Source organism: Camelus ferus, chromosome 3 (genome assembly GCF_009834535.1).
Source record: "Camelus ferus isolate YT-003-E chromosome 3, BCGSAC_Cfer_1.0, whole genome shotgun sequence".
Classification (NCBI taxonomy): Eukaryota; Metazoa; Chordata; class Mammalia; order Artiodactyla; family Camelidae; genus Camelus; species Camelus ferus.
In genome coordinates, this window is record NC_045698.1 from 47,652,187 (window position 1) to 47,668,341 (window position 16,155).

The following is a 16,155-nucleotide window of genomic DNA, read 5'->3' on the forward strand; positions in this document are numbered from 1 at the left end:
ATTTGAGTTGCCAGCCTTAGCAGATAAAATACAGGACGTCCAGGTAAATTTGAATTTCAGATAAATAATAAATCATTTTAGTATAAAAATTAGTATGCAACATTTGGGACATATGTATACTAAAACTTATTTATTATTTATGAAAAGTTTAAGCTCTACTGTGTTTTATCTGGCAACGTTACTCTGAAAAGATCTTTCCCTGGAAAGCAGAGTAGCAAAACATCTGGAATTAAGGAAAAGTTCTGTGGTCCTTTTTCCTACTGGGTAAAACTGAAATGGCCAACTGATTTGTCTTTCTTAAAACGTATTCCTCATTTACTTCCCAAAAGAACTGAAATGGCATGAAATAAAAAGCACAATCAATCCATTAAAATAGAAGTAGAAATTCAAAAGATATAGAAAAGAATGAGGAAGTTTGAATTCTAAAAGCCATGTGGTTGTGGCTGATCGTTAGCTTTGTTTCTGAACTGCTTGGCAGCCCCAAGCTAAAAGAAAACACTATCTGATACAAGGATGCAGGTGATTAGGCTTTTGTCTGGCCCTAATTCTTAGAGGACTTTATCATATGGGTTATTATACATAAAACAGCGTGCTAGCCAGTAAGGTCCAAAGGGAGGGCAGCTTATAGGGCTCCCACACCTGGAACACCTGGCCTGAGGCTCAGCTTGGCCTCACACCATCACTTCAGCTCTTTTACCTCATTTATTCATCTATAATGTGACATGCCCCACTAAACACATTACAAATAGAAGCTATTATTACCAGAGCTAGGACTAAGGATATCAACGCTGGCAATAATAATAGAACGTTCTGTGAGGCATTTTGTAAAATACCCATAAACACTCCTCAAGTGACTGTTATTGCATTAACCCTTGATTTTAAAAGACTAGGACACAACATTAAAATGTAATTCAGCAAAGGCCTTTTTGGCAAGTCAGGTCATAGAACCAAAGTCATCCTGGCTGACCACCTGCCTCTTAAACTTCCCAGACTAGATGAAGCTCAGGGCCGGGTGTGGGTGCTGTGGCCTTACAGGGCACAAGTATACCAAGTTTTTCCTTTACAATTGTTAATCATCTCTGCAGCCTGGGACCTGAGAATAAGTTGTCTTGAGCTAAAAGCAAGCCACAAGCACATAGGAGTGCCCATCCAAACCCAAGGCAGGGCTGCAGGCTGTACTTCTCTCAAGGAATTAACACTGGTTGGCCAGGCTGATAAGAGAAGGAAAGACATGTGTCTGTGGATACCACTGGATTTGCAGACAAGCTATGGAACGCAAATGCTTAGTCACTGAGAAATGGCTGCCAAGAGCGGATGGAATATCAGTGTGACTACCACGGGGTTCCTTCTGTGTCAGCCACATTGGTCTGGTGCCCTCCTCTCTTTCAGAGGAAAGGGCCAGGGGGCTCTCATCTTGCTCACAGAATTCCAAGAGAAAATATGCTTCATTTCAGAAACAATAATAACAACAACAACAATAATAATAATAATAATAATAATATTAATATATAATAATATTATTATTATTATATTATTATTATAGTAACAGTAATCATTACATGCTCTGCTGTTTTATATGTCTGCCTTCATTAAATCCTCGTAAAAAAGTTGTATTATTACTTCCATTTTACTGTGAGCAAATAGGTTGAAAATGATCCTTTCTACAGGTGAGTAGGGGAAAAAAGACCCCGGGGACTCTGGAAAAAGACTATTCATTTTCTGTTCTTACTTGCAAGGTTGGTTTACTTTAACTAGGAGAGGACCAATTCAAACGTGTCTGAGTATCTACTGTGGGAACAGCTTTCAACTAATCGCACGAGGAATGCACAGATGGCTGCTGTCCACACACGCTTTCAACCTAGTCTGGTCTACAAATTAACCAAGGTGGAATATATATGCCCTTGGAAAGGTATGGCCTTGGCTCACACTACATCCCTTCTGATCAACAGCCTTTGTGGTAGTGAACTTGAGTATCAAAGGCAGCCAGAGGTGCCTGATAGGAGAGCTTGCTTTGTACCTGACTGCTTCCCCTCAGAAAGGGAAGGTTTAGGGGCCCAGCAGAACTCTTAGGGCCTCAGATAATTTGGTCCAGCTGGCAGGCCATTTTGCTGGCACCTTTGAATTAGGTTCCTGATTCTTCTAGATGCATGCAGGCCCTTTGAACTTGGAGGGTTCAGAATGACCTCATCTCACTGGAGACACTGGCTCACCTTATTTTTCCATCAAAGGTAGTTATAATCACCCCTTGGGCAGAGAACAGAGGAGAAGGTATGAGGGTGGGCCCTGCAACTCATTCTGAAAACGGGCAGCACTGGTCAGTGAGGGTGAGAATGGTTGGCTAGAGGTAGAGGGTAGGGTGATGCTTCTCCCTTGATGGAGGGTGACCCTTAGCCAGACGTCAGAGGCAAGGATCGCCACCATGAGCCACTAGGTAGAAAGACCGGTAGGCCCTCTAAGGGACCACAGAGCCCCTCTGCTGGGATTCGGGGCAGCCTGAGGCTTCTCAAAGGGTGCCCCTCTGGTTCTCCCTGTTTTCTGAGCCAGTGGCTTGCCCTATGGAGCGTTCCTCCTTTGTTTTGTGTACTTCTTGCATTTTTAAACAGCAGTTTCTCAGAACAGATGCTTCTTTCCTCCTTCCCAGGTGGCCCTTCTGCACAAATAGCAGATTGCCTACTTCTGTCATCTTAATCGAGGGAAGGAGAGAAACATGCTAATCATGTTATTTTTCTCTTCTGCCTGCAGTTGGCTATGTGAGCCAAGGGCCCTCTCTCCTCCTCAGCCTCTTCCCATGCTAACACTCCAAGCAGGAGATTTTCTTTGGTACATCTCACCAAGCCTGCTTCCCCTTTGGCCACAGGGGTTCTTTTTCCACAGATTTCTTGTTGTTGTTGATGTTGGTTTTTTTTCTAGATCTCTGCTTCCTTTGACCTCCTCAGGTTGCCATGCAGTCATGGGTAATGTCTTGATTTTGACTTCCCCTGTATGTTAAAGATCTAAGACCAGGTTGAAATCTGTGGAGGCCATCAGCATCAAAATGATGCTTGTGTCTCCTTCTCTCAGAGCTGCCACATCACACAGCTCCACAGGGCATCATTCACACAGGGCTGTGTATCGATCTGATAATCATACAATGTGATGCACAGGTGTTGTGTAAGACAAACACAATGCTAACCCATAAAACAAACCTAATGAAGTGCAAGAAAATTCTGGGGCTTTTTCTCATAATGACTACTTACGTTCTGAAATATCACATATAGATTCGCCTCCAATATTCTTTGTTTGGTGCCATAAATTCATGAGTTGCCCACCTGCTGAGTACTCCAGCACTGAACAAACCCACTGGAAGGCTCTTCATGGTTCCCTGCTTTGGCAGGTGCTCATGTACCAGAGAACTACATTGGACATATTTAATCCTGAGAAACAAAAAAGTAAGATGAGCATTAAGATGTGTCTTCTAGAAGAATCACCATAGAACAGTATCTGAAAAAGTCTACAATCAAAACAGGCTGTATTCAAACTTTTCCATCAGCCTTGCAGAGTCGTAAAATGATGTCATACATAACGGTCATGGGGATTATTTGCCTCTTATGTACATAATTTGCCCCAGGCCTAGCTTTGAGGGCTGCACTAAGGCACAGTGGCCTACTTGGTCTCCTCCCTCTTCACTGAAAAGTAGAAAGGTGGGCTACCGCAGCAGTCCTGTGTTAGAGTGCAGGTGTGTCAGTTCGTGCCTGAAAACACCAAGGAAACAGAAACCACCCAAGTACCTAAAGCAGAGAATGACTTAATGCAGGCAGTAAATGACAAAGGTTCTTGTTTGGGGTCCCCGGGAGACCCAGAGACAAGGATCCTAGTGCAGGCAGTTTCACGGGGAGGTGATCCCAGGAAATACAAGTAGACAAGTAGTGGGATGGGCAAGGGAAAGAAACCAGTCTAAAGGGTCTATTACTAAGCATATTCCCAGTGTGGAAAGAGAGCCCAATCCCAGGGAACCCTGGGAGCTGTGTGGCCCTACCCCCAGGGGAAGGAAGCTGAGGTATTTCTTTATCAACACTCCTTCTGAGTTGTGGCTACTTCTGGGTACATTCATTCTCCAGCTTGCACTAAACATAGGCTGAGCATGCTCCAATGGCCAGACCTAGACTTGGCCAGTGAATCTCAGGTGTTCCACTAAGCAGCCTTGGCTTGTAAAAGTGAATACCAGAGGATTAGGGTAGGGTACCCCAGTGTCTGCTACAGCGGGTGATGGAAGGGCTGAGAAGCCAAAGAAAAGACACTGAGGCCACCTAGAAATGAGCAGTTGCATAAAGTATCTACTACTTCTAGGCTAGAAAGACAACAGTGGGAATCCAGGTTCCTGAATCCAGAAGTTGGGACCAAAGGCAATAAATGGAACCAAGAAGAAATGGATGGTCCTGCAGGAGCAGAACAATGGAGAAAGCAGCAGGCACTGCCAGAGACACTGTCCAAGGCAGAAGTAGAGAGCAAATATCTTGGCATCTCCCTCCCGCCCTCCCTTCAATTTCTCACCAGAGACCAAACCTAACTGGGAGCCAGTAAACAGAAGAGTTGGAAAGTAGAACCTGCAAGGACTGGTGCCCACCCCCTCATCCCCCTTCCCTGACTTCTTCAAGCCCCCAACCCACACCTATGCTACAGAGCAAAGCAGGGGAAGAGCAAGGAAAAGATATGAATGTAAACTAGCCTAGGATGGCACTGGGGGACCCAGTTTCCCCCACCACCTCCTCTGCACATGCACCTCTACATATTAGCATGAAGAGGAGTTCTAGATAAGGATGTATCAGTCCCCACGGAGATACAGGGACCACAGACTCCTTGGAACCTGTGTGATCAGGCCTCTGTCCTAAGAGAATAATAAGGTGGTAACACAAGTGTTCACTAACTTCATGATCCATTCAGGCTGACCCCCAAATCCCTAAGAGTGGGGCAAAGGACCATGGGGAGGTGTGGGATCTAGTGGAGGGAGTCTTAATTTCCACTGTAGGGGTGTGGTGGGTGGGGCTCAACAGTGCTGGGGAGCAATACAAAGACTGCTGTGGTGAAGCTGCAATGTTCTAAAAGTCCATTCATGGTTTAGCTGCATTTTCTAAACTATATTCTGCTAAATAAATATGATAATTGAATATTATATACTCTTCTGGAAGATTCAAAATGTGTGCTAGCATATTACAGACTCTGAGAAGTTCCTACAACATTTCTCAAAACTTCCTTGAATGCCACCCCTCCCCATTTTTCTCAATGTGGAGTGCCTTTTACAATCACAAGGGGGAAATAGTCCAAAGCACAAAGTTTAAGAAACACTAAGCTAAAGAATCTGCTCTTAGAAGAGTGTTGAAATCTCTAGGAGAGTATATTTATAAAGTTTCTGGTGGGGTCTTAAACTGAAAAAGGAATCATAATGACCACTGGTGTGCTTAAGCCAGCTTGCACTAGCTCATGAGAACCTACGTTAAATTTCCTGGAATTTTAAGAGCTGGTTGATAAACACAGCCATTATTAAAAAATAAAATAATATGAACTTATAATTAAGTTTAATTAAAAACAGAGGTGATATATATTTAAAACTCATTATTGTGTAATTATTTTACTGTTATCTGAGCTCTCTGGGTGATTTATGTCTATTGGCCCAGCAGAGTGGAAGGGTGAGCTACTGCGCTTCTCCTCCCAACTGTGTTCAGTGCTGTCACTTTGGTAGCTTGAAATCAGTCACGATGGGAGTACTTGCACTAAGGAAATCAGAAAATGCTATAACTTCACGGCTTGATGTATCGTTTGTCTAGACTTACAAAAAAGATAGAGAAAATGTTAATAATGTAGATTAAACTTAAAAGCTGTCATTCTATAGGCATTGTTCTGTGAAGAACACACACAAAAATTGAGGAAATTTTCTTCCAGTATTCAAAAACTATAACCCAATTCAGCAAAGAAATTGCTAACATTTTTGATAAATAAGTGAAATTCTGACATGACTAGTGCCAAAGCTGAAAGGGGTTTCAGTTTAATGGATGTAATCTGTACAAGGGTAAGAAATAGTTTAACAATAGATTACACATCAGAGAAATGATGATAAATTGATTGGGGAAAAAAGTAAGAAGATTGGGATGCAACTCCATTTGTTAAATCATGGTTCAATTGCAACCATAGCTTGGCTGCAGATAGAAGAGTTCAGCAAAAATTGATTAAAGCATTCTATGAGAATCAATTGGCTATATGGAATTTACAGTAAAGAGTATTATATATTTTATTATTATTTGTAAATTGTGTGCTATGCATCCTTTATATCAGTAAAATTTACAATAAATTTACATGCGTACATATTGGATATTTTCTTTTTCCCTAGAGAGCTGGTTGTTAAACATTTACTAGCACACAATGGATGAAGTGCATTCATTTAAAGGTGATTCTGCCCCACAAGTTATATCATATTAATACCCTGAAGATGTCATCTGATACAAATATCTCTACATGTAGGAAAGTATTATCTCTCATCCAAGAATCATACTCCAGTGTCTCTTTCACTTCAATTTGCTGGGTATTTGTTGAGCATCTATCGTGTGCTAGAGAGGTTTCAGTAAATTATAGGGTCTTAGAGCTTAAGAAATCTATGAGACATTTGAGTTTAACTTTCTCATTTTTTAAGTTGAGATAAAACTCATATAACATAAGATTTACAATTTTAACCATTTTAAAGCATACTATAATTCAGTAGGTTTTTTTAAAAGTATATTCACAGTGTTGTGCATGACTAGAATCTAGTTTCAGAACATTTTTATCATCTCCAAAAGAAACTCTGTACCAACTAAGCAGTCACTCCCCATTTCTCCCTTCCCCTAGCACCTGTCCAACACTTATCTACTTTCTCTCTCTATGAATTTGCCTGCTTGTAGACATTTCATGTCAATGAAATACTCCAACATATGACCTTTGTCTCTGGTTTCTTTCACTAGCATGTTTTCAAGTTCACCCATGTTGTGGCCTGTATCCTTTTTATCCACTTTATTCCTCTTTACAGCTGAATGTTTCTGTGGTGTGGATATACCACATTTAAAAATTCATTTTTATTCTTTCATCAGTTTATGGATATTGAGTTGTTTCCACTTTTTTGGTTACTATGAAGAATGTTGCTATGAGCATTCATGTACAAGTTTTTGTTTGAACATGTTTTTAGTTCTCTTAGGTATGGAATTGCTGGGGTACATGGTAACTCCATGTTTAATTTTCTGAGGGAATACCAGACTATTTTCCACAGTGGAATGTACCATTTTACATTCCTACCAGCCATGTATGAGGGAAACACCTCAATTTTAAAATGAGGATTCTGCTGCCTAGGAAGATTAAGTGACTTGCACAGAGTCATGAGAAAACTAGAACTACAATCATGCCACTCCTTTACACTCAAAGGCCAACGCAAGATGCTCTTTCTGAAATGCAAATGAAAACTACAATGAGGAATCACCTCACACTGGTCAGAATAGCCAACATTAAAAAGTCCACAAACGATAAATACTGGGGAAGGTGTGGAGAAAAGAGAACCCCCTTACACTGCTGGTAGCAATGTAATTTGGTGCAACTCAATGGAAAACAGTATAGAGATGCTTTAAAAAACTGAAAATAGACTTACCATATGATCCAGCAATCTCACTCTGGGGCATATATCAAGAGAAAACTTCAATTCAAAAAGATACACACACCGCAATGTTCATAGCAGCACTGTATACAATTGCCAAGACATGGAAGCGACCTAAATGTCCATCAACAGGTGATTGGATAAAGAAGATACATAGACGTGTGTGTATATATATATATATATATATATATATATATATATATATATATATATATATATATCTCAAATGGAATGTTACTCAGGCATAAAAAAGAATAAAATAATGCCATTTGCAGCAACATGGATGGACATGGAGATTATCATACTAAGTGAATTAAGCCAGAAAGAGAAAGAAATATACCATATGATAATCACTTTGTATGTGGAATCTTAAAAAAATGACACAAATGAACTTATTTACAAAATAGAAACAGACTCACAGACATAGCAGACAAACTTATGGTTACCAGGGAGGAAAGGGGGTGGGGAGAGATAAAATCAGAGTTCAAGATTTGCAGATACTAACTACTATATATAAAATAAACAACAAGGTGCTACAGTATAACACAGGGAACTATATTCAATACCCTGTAATAACCCATAATGAAAAAGAATATGTATATGTGTGTGTGTGTGTGTGTGTGTGTGTGTGTGTGTGTGTGTGTGACTGAATCACTAAGCTGTATACCAGAAACTAACACAACACTGTGTATCAACTATACTTCAATAAAAACAAACAAACAAATAAGATGCTTTCTCTATGGTATAACTTAGGGCAGTAGTAGTCATTGCAGAAAAAAATTTCAATATTATTGGAAACAAAAAGGATGAGTTTCCAGATAAACTGAGTTAACCAGAAAGTTAAATTAATCAGAACCTCTACCTTGTTTACCCCTTACCCCCTGCCACGCTTCACCCCCATTGACCCACCTTCTCAAAGTTCTGCTCTGCTAAAGCCAACTCTCCAATAACACTCTGGCCTCAGCATAAACACTCAGAACAGTAAAATCACTGTTTTTAGGTAATTTCCTAAGAGAAAAGCCTTGACTTTTTACTATGCCTTTAGTCCTTGTTCTGTCATTCTTTTCCCAGGCTTGGACAATAGCAGATTCTCAGGTCTCACTGCTTCCTGTTTCTCCCCTGCTGACACCTATATCCTACCTGTCCCCAGACAATGACCCAAACAAGGACTAGTCACATGGTTCTCCTGTTGTAAATAACACTGAGCATTTCTCTGGGTTCAAACCCTTCTCAACTAAAGCTCTTCTTTCCTTCCCAGTTAATATCTGTACCCCCTCACTCACTAGCACTCAAGCTAGGCTAAAAAAACTGAGATCTCCCAACATGTCCAGCATCTTCATGCTTTCAAGATTTTTCCAGATCATAGTTAATCCAAAAAACAAGACTGAGAGCCTTCTATGTGCCAGCCCAGGTATGGGTTACTCTTCATAATTAACACATTTCCTGCCTTCAAAGATTAAACTCACAGAGCTTCCGTCATAGGTGAAGCTCCCATTAAACAAATTATAACAGTAGAATCTGATAAATAAAATAATAGATTTGCAAAGTGCAAAAGTAGAGTAAAGTGGAAGATTATCTAGGAGTAGTACATAAAAGGCTTCACAGAAGATGTAATAAAGGCTTGGAAGGATGAAGAGGAGCTCACCAAGTAAACATGGAGGAAAAGCAGAAGGAAACAGCCCCTGAATAAAGAGTGTCAAAAACATTAAGACATGGGAGGGAGTTCATGGGCAGATCTGGAGAGCTGGGCAGAAGGAGACAGGCTGGAGAACGGCAGGAGTTGGCCCCAGGAAGGTCTGCGTGTGCCAGACAAATGGCTTATGTGCCAATTAAGGAGTTCACACTTTGCTTTATGCAGAGGAGGGATAGTTGGTGTTTCACTATTAACTCAGGGGTCAGTTTAGGAAATGGATTTGAGGGCCCCCAAAGAGTGGAGGTAAGAAGATTCTTACCACAGTCCAAGTGAGAGATGAAGGCCTGGTTTAAGGTAGTGGGAGAGCTAACACCCCCTTTTCACCTGACAAGCCCATCAAGGAATGAACCACTGCTTCTTCTGTTATCTGGACTTTGTACAGACCTCTACCACAGCACCCCCCTTGTGGAAGTTTTCTTTAATACATCAGTCTTCTACCCACCTCCAGACTGCAGTTCTGGGAAGGCAGCGGCCAGGATACCTAGTATCCCCAGCATTCAGTACCCTTTCACTTCCTACAGTGCTTCTCAAACTTTCATTAGGATGCAGATTTGGGTTAGTAGGTCTTGGGTGGAGGTGAGAATCTGCATTTCTAGCAAGCTTCCTGTTGCATGCCAGCAAGGGCTTAGCACATAGACTTGCTGACCGAACAAGAACTGCTCCTGGAACCTAGGTTTACAGAGCACGCCCCTCTTCTGCTTCCTGGTCCTTGAAAAAGGACTTGACATCACATGCAATTGTGTCCTCAGTCAAGGGGAGAAACATTCTGGTAAAAATTCTCTTTGACTAGATCCCTTATCTTCAATGGAAATGCACTCCATTGTTGAGTCAGTCAGAATGGTGAACAAGTCCAGATCCTTCGGATGGACACAAGCAACAGGACAAAGAACCAATCAGTCCTCAATGCATTAATGAATGGACGTCCTTGGTAGGCAGAAGGCCCTTGAATAATTGATGAATGGGACTGTTCAGAGTTTGCTGCAGGTCTGGCTGACACTGCTCATTAAGGGCGATGATTCACTCTCTTCTATGGAACAAATTGTTCCAAGCTCTAACTCCACATCCTTTGCCTTTTTTTTCTTTTAAAGCATGCACCTGTGGAATTCAAATGCATGCAGTTGTGTCCAGAATAGAAATGAGAGAATGAATTCATGTCCTATGGTGCATAATAGAGCAACCTCAGAGGACTCTGCCAGTGGACTGAGCTTTAGGAAAGACTTCTTTCCTCAGAGAGGAGGAAAGATACAGATGCGTCAAGTCTGTGCTGATTGCAAAGATTTCAAGAGCAGGATGAATTGAAATGAGACCATCTTCCCCAATAAGGCTTGTTATTTGCTAGGTTTGGCAAAGGGACAATTGGTATTCAAATCGTGTGCCTATATTTTAGATTGTGCATCTGGGAGCTAATTCGATGTGTCCAGATCCTATTAGCCAAGTGTGTCTAAATGCTTAGGGTTGCCTTGTGAATTGGAACATAGAAAGTTTAATTTTGCTCTCAAAGTCTGACGGTTTAACTAGCACACGTCAGGCTGCTGTGACTCCCCTAATCCTTTCTCTGTCCCCCAAGTTTGGAAAGCTCTGTTTCATCTTTCTAATTTATCATTTTGACTAAAAGATGGCTATTAGTTTTGTGAAATTAAGTAAAACCAACAATTTCATCAGACACATTTCTGTAATGGTTATGTGTACAGATTTGGCCCTGATGAAACCCTTAGTGAGAGAAGCAGCTAATGGCCCGAGACACAGAGTCTCTTCTTTAGATAACCAGAGAGACTTTAAAATTGAGAGATTTGGTGGGTCTAGCAAAGCCCAATCGTGCTGCAGTACAAGTGTGAGCCCTGGGAAATATCATCCATCCCTTTCTAGTCCCAAATTCTGCTCCACAGATGCTAATATGGCTCGGCCCAGTCCCCAGAGTATAATCTGGATTGGGTTGGGCTCAGAAGCTGGACCCAGCTGTGGCTCTCTCCTGACTGTCTCCAGCAAGGCCTTGAACTGATCTGGGCTCTGGGCTACTGTACAAAGGGCAGATTTCCCTGCTAGATTGGAACAAAGCAACCCGCAGGAATCCCGGTACCCAGAATGGTCAGCTCTTGATGGAGCTGGACCACCAGAAAAGAAGCAGGCATCTTCACCCTACTTGGATTGTGACCACATTCTTAGGATCTAATGAATCAGTGGTCCTTTGAGGTTGGGAGATCTTTGCTTTAAGACCTTTGTTCTACTACTTTCCTATGAGATTTTGATAGTTGGCTAAACGTAGGAGCTAGAAATGTGATGGAAAGGCAGAGATCCTCAGTCTCTTCTCTCATTCTTTGGTTCTTCCATCATTTACTGCCTATTGTCGAAATTTGGACTGGCTTGCAAACTCCTATGGCCCTTTGTGATGCTCATTTGGAAGAAGCAGTGTCTGGACAGCATTCTTTTGTCTTCTGGCTGATTCTAAAGCAACTGGGGATATTGGTCCAGACTGTCACATTCTTAGTTTATATGGGGAGCTTCTGCATTCAGCCCCAGGGCCTCTGCTTGGACATTGCAGGCCTTCATCCCTAGTCTCTGGTTTCTAATATCTTTTTGCTGAGACTGGGGTGGCCTGCTCTTCTTTCATTCCCACCTCCATTGTTGCTTTCAAGCTCAGGTTTCTGAAGGCATTCTGCATACCACAGAGATGGCACTGACAAGAAGGAGACGAGAGCACATGCTGGGGAAGCACGCCACACCAGGCAATGCTGACGGCTGCTCCTCCACAGTCCCCTCTCAGCTGGGCAGCAGTCAGGACTGCTGCTGCTGAGAAGGAGCCCTTCTTGGGTCACAGAGAGGGAGGGCACTTCAGGGGACTTAGAAAAGTAGACCCTGGATGCCCCTGCTGGGGGAGAACCTACAGGTCAGCAAGTCAACATCTGCCTGACACTTGAATCCCACCTTCACTATCCTTCCCTGTGGCCATGCAAGAGGTGCTTGAATAGCTTGAATTAGTCTGGATATTCTGAGAAGCAGATGTCAGGCAAGGATTAAATGTGCAAGGACTTTATTAGCAGAGATGCCTGAATGAAAAAAAATAGGGAGTCAGAGAAGGCTAGGAGAGCATCAAGATGCAATTCTGATCCTAAGTGACGCTCAGAAGGAACAGATTGGGTGAAAGCATACTAGACTGTCATGCAGTTCAAGGAAGTTTCAGAAAAACCTTTGGGAGGTTCTTGAGCCCCATGTTTCCCTGGAATGGATCTGCTTCAGCATCCTGCCACAGGTGGTGCCAGGCAGGGAGCAGCCTATAGGAGGCAAGTCCTCAGTGCAGATGCAGCAGTGGCGTTGCTCCTCCCCCAAGGTCTCCATGGGCTCAACAGTTTAAACTGCCCTGTCTCAGCCTAGCACCCTCCCCGTACAGGGTAGAAAGGACAACCAGACATCTGTGTGGAGCTAGACCACAGCAGAGGAGAGAGACCAAGTCTGGAAAGCAGGAAGCTGCAGAAACTCAAGCCTGACTCCCATGGACACTCGGGACAGCCATTCAACCAGTGCTCAACGTCCAGGGATTACAAGGCTCCAGCAAGTCTGGATTGAAAGGGGAGGGCTCTGTGCTGGGTCTACAGCATTTCATTTTAACCTCAAAGTTTAGCTGTTTATAGGAAAAACCCAATCAATACAAGTGCTCAGAAATTCTTCCCTGAAACCCATTCCCAATTTTCGCCTAACCCCAAGTGACACATTTAAATAAATGTTGATCAGAACTTAGCGGGTGGGTTCCCACTGGGAACAGCTAATTTGAAATGACCACTGGTTCAAAATCCCATTGTTTCTCTTCTGATTGGTAAAAACAATATTTAGGAGAGCTGGAAATGGCTCTTTTGGAAAATCTTGAGGAAATGACTTTAAAACACTATGAAATGCGTCATAGAAATTCTTAGTGACAGTGTACAGCATCGTGGCCATCAGACTCTTCAATTTACCTGAGAAGTTTCTGCATTCAGCCCCCGAGGCCTCTGCTGGGACATTACAGGCCTTTATCCCTAGCCTCTGGCTTCTAATGTCTTTATGATGAGACTGGGGTGTTGCCATGGAAAACATCCCAGCTGGTGGGACAAAGTCAGGCTGTTTCTAGGTTTGAGTCTGGATGGTACATACTATCTTGTGGCCAGGCTTTGCTGTAACCATATTCAGAGATTCACATCCCGCTCCCCTCCCCAAAACACATACACACACACACACACACACACACACACACACACACACACACACACATAAAGAGAGAAATCAAATAAGGAACAATGTCGATGATATTCCATGATATTTTTCCCACTCAATTCTCATTTTGATAAAATGTGAGATATAAAATTTAGAAATATTTAAGAAGCGTAGATTCTCCTGCTTTCTCTTATATCCTATGTGCAGTATGTCCAACATAACACACTGAGAAACTAGAGGAAGTAAATAAGAAAGAGGAGTTTTAAAGGAGGAAAATTATAAAGTGCAGATCCTCTTTCAGTAATGGATCAAAGATCCATAAAGGACACAGATAACAGATTCACAGGAAACCACAATGATTTTAAAATAGTGTCTTTTGCAACAACATAAATGAAGTTCAAAAATATTAAGTTGAGCAAAAAAGCTCCAAACAAAAAGAATATTCTCTGTAGTGTCATTTATATGAAGTTCAAAACTAATTTTTGGCAGTAAAAGCTGACTTTGTGGTTGTCTAGGGCAGGATGAAGGGTAGATTAACTGGAAAGGGCCGTGAGGTCTGGAGTGATGAAAACGTTCTGCATCTTGACTTGGGTGGTGGTTACACGGCTGAATACATGCAGCAGTGGGCTGAGTCTGGGTCTGGCTCTCACGTTCCTAAGAGGCAATTCTTAATCAGGATGATTTTGTGAGCTGATTGCTAAATCATTGCTAGCTTGAAATCAGCCATGGTGGGAGTATTTAAACCATGAAAATCAACAAAAGTTACAAATCGGGCTTTCGTTTTTTCCTAGAGAGCCAGCCTACCAGCAAATTCCTGAATAAGGTCATCAGACTTCATCAAAATTTACACTTAAGATTCTTGAGGTTTCCTGTATGTAAATTATGCCTCAGTAAAGCACTTAATAGCAAAAAAAAGTTGGAGGATAAAATAGTGTCTTCAGTTAGTGATCTAGTCCAGTTTTTCATCCTTGACTTTCACGCTCTCACGTGCCTTTTCAAGCCTCACGAGTTCTGTCTTCTAAAATGATTATAGAAAGTAGCTGATTTGGCACTGGGTACTCTTGAAGCCGATGAACTTATTTAGTTTGCATACCACTACTTTTAATATGACATTTATCCTAATTTTTACTCCCACTTGTTATATACACTTACACACGCACAACATGTAAGTACACCCCACTTTTTACAAAATGTTTAATATGTAAAAATCTTAACATGCCAAACAGAGCAAATACTATATTACTGAATATTAACTTAGTTCACAAAGTACTCTTTTTAATTGGGTAAATCCCCCATGGCTTTCATGTTTTATTTTCATCATCGTCTTTTGTGGGTTTCTTTTTAAACCGTAAAAAGGGCACATTGGCTGTGTCAAATTCAAGCAATACAAATAGTTAAAAGAAGAGGCCTCTCTATCCAGACTCCATCCGGAGTGCCACTCTCTAAAGGTAGCCATGGCTGAATGCTAGGTCCAGTCTTTTTCTCTACCCACATTATACACAAATCAATATACACATATATACACACAAATACCTTTTAAAAACAAAAATGGGATAATGCATAATGTCACTCAACTTGGTCTGTTTACTTAATATTCCATGGTCACCTTTCCTTTTCAGTGTAGATTAGCTCTACCTCACGCTTTTTAAAAGCTTCATAAGATACGTACCACCATTTGTTTAACCAGTTTCCTATATATTTAGGCTTTTTCCAAACTGTCATCATTACAAGATGCTACAGTGAACACCCTTGTATTAGGCTGACTCACTTTAAATTACTGTTTTTGTATATCAAAATGGTTGATCACAGTAATTTCATACAGTTCACGTTATACATTTGTATTTCTATAGGATTCACTTCCTGGGGTGGGATTGGTGAGTCAAAGCATACGTGCATTTTAAAATTTTGCAGCTATTACCACACTGCCCACCTAAAAGGTTATGCCAATTTATAACACGCTCATTTCCCCATGCCTGTGACAATAAAAAAAGCTTTCAGTCGTTTAAGTTTTTGCTAAAATTACAAAATTGTACACTTCAGTGTTTTGATTTGTTTTTTCATTATTATTGCGGAGGCTGAACATCTTTTTGTAGGTATTTGGCTCCCATAGCATTTAAATATCATTTGATTCTTCTACAACTCTCCAGACACACTCTTTTTTTAAAAAGAAAATCAAGCCTGTTTTTAAAAGCATTAAGGAATATGTGCCTATCATTAAAATAACCTCTTTTAGGAAGCCAGAATGGATTATTTTTATGACTTCAGTTTTCTATTTGTTTCTGTTGCAGACACACAGACATGTATTGCTTTTATGGGGAGTGATCTGCTTTGACCTCAGTCTTCTGTTTTCTGAATTTGAATCGCTTGGAAAATCCACTGGGCTTTGGCTCTGAGAAGCAGACAGTAGGCTCTCAGCAAGGCTGGCTGGCTTTGCAGCCATGTGTCCTACCTGCCAGCAGGGGGCCTCTATAGCCCTGAAAGACCTGGCCAGAGCTCCATTTTCTCCCTCCTAAATAAGCTTCATCGCTCTCCCCAACACAGAGGCAATTGCTGGCTTCTGCTTAGGCAGACTAATTTACTGAATTAAAGTCGTTTGGCTTCCACCATGGCAATTAGTATGCAAATTACCGGT

The 16,155-nt window shown here is 41.5% G+C and overlaps 1 protein-coding gene across 5 annotated transcripts in view; it reads right to left on the bottom strand.

Moving 5' to 3' along the window:
* Positions 1–16,155, bottom strand: part of ZNF366 (zinc finger protein 366) — a 266,082-nt gene that overhangs the window by 129,131 nt on the left and 120,796 nt on the right. For 2 of the 5 annotated variants that reach the window (XM_032474055.1, XM_032474031.1), the window contains exon 3: positions 3,237–3,413. The exons of the other annotated variants lie outside the window; for them this stretch is intronic. The gene's annotated coding sequence lies outside the window, so the exon portion shown is untranslated. The remainder of the gene's footprint in view (positions 1–3,236; positions 3,414–16,155) is intronic. 5 annotated transcript variants of the gene reach the window in all.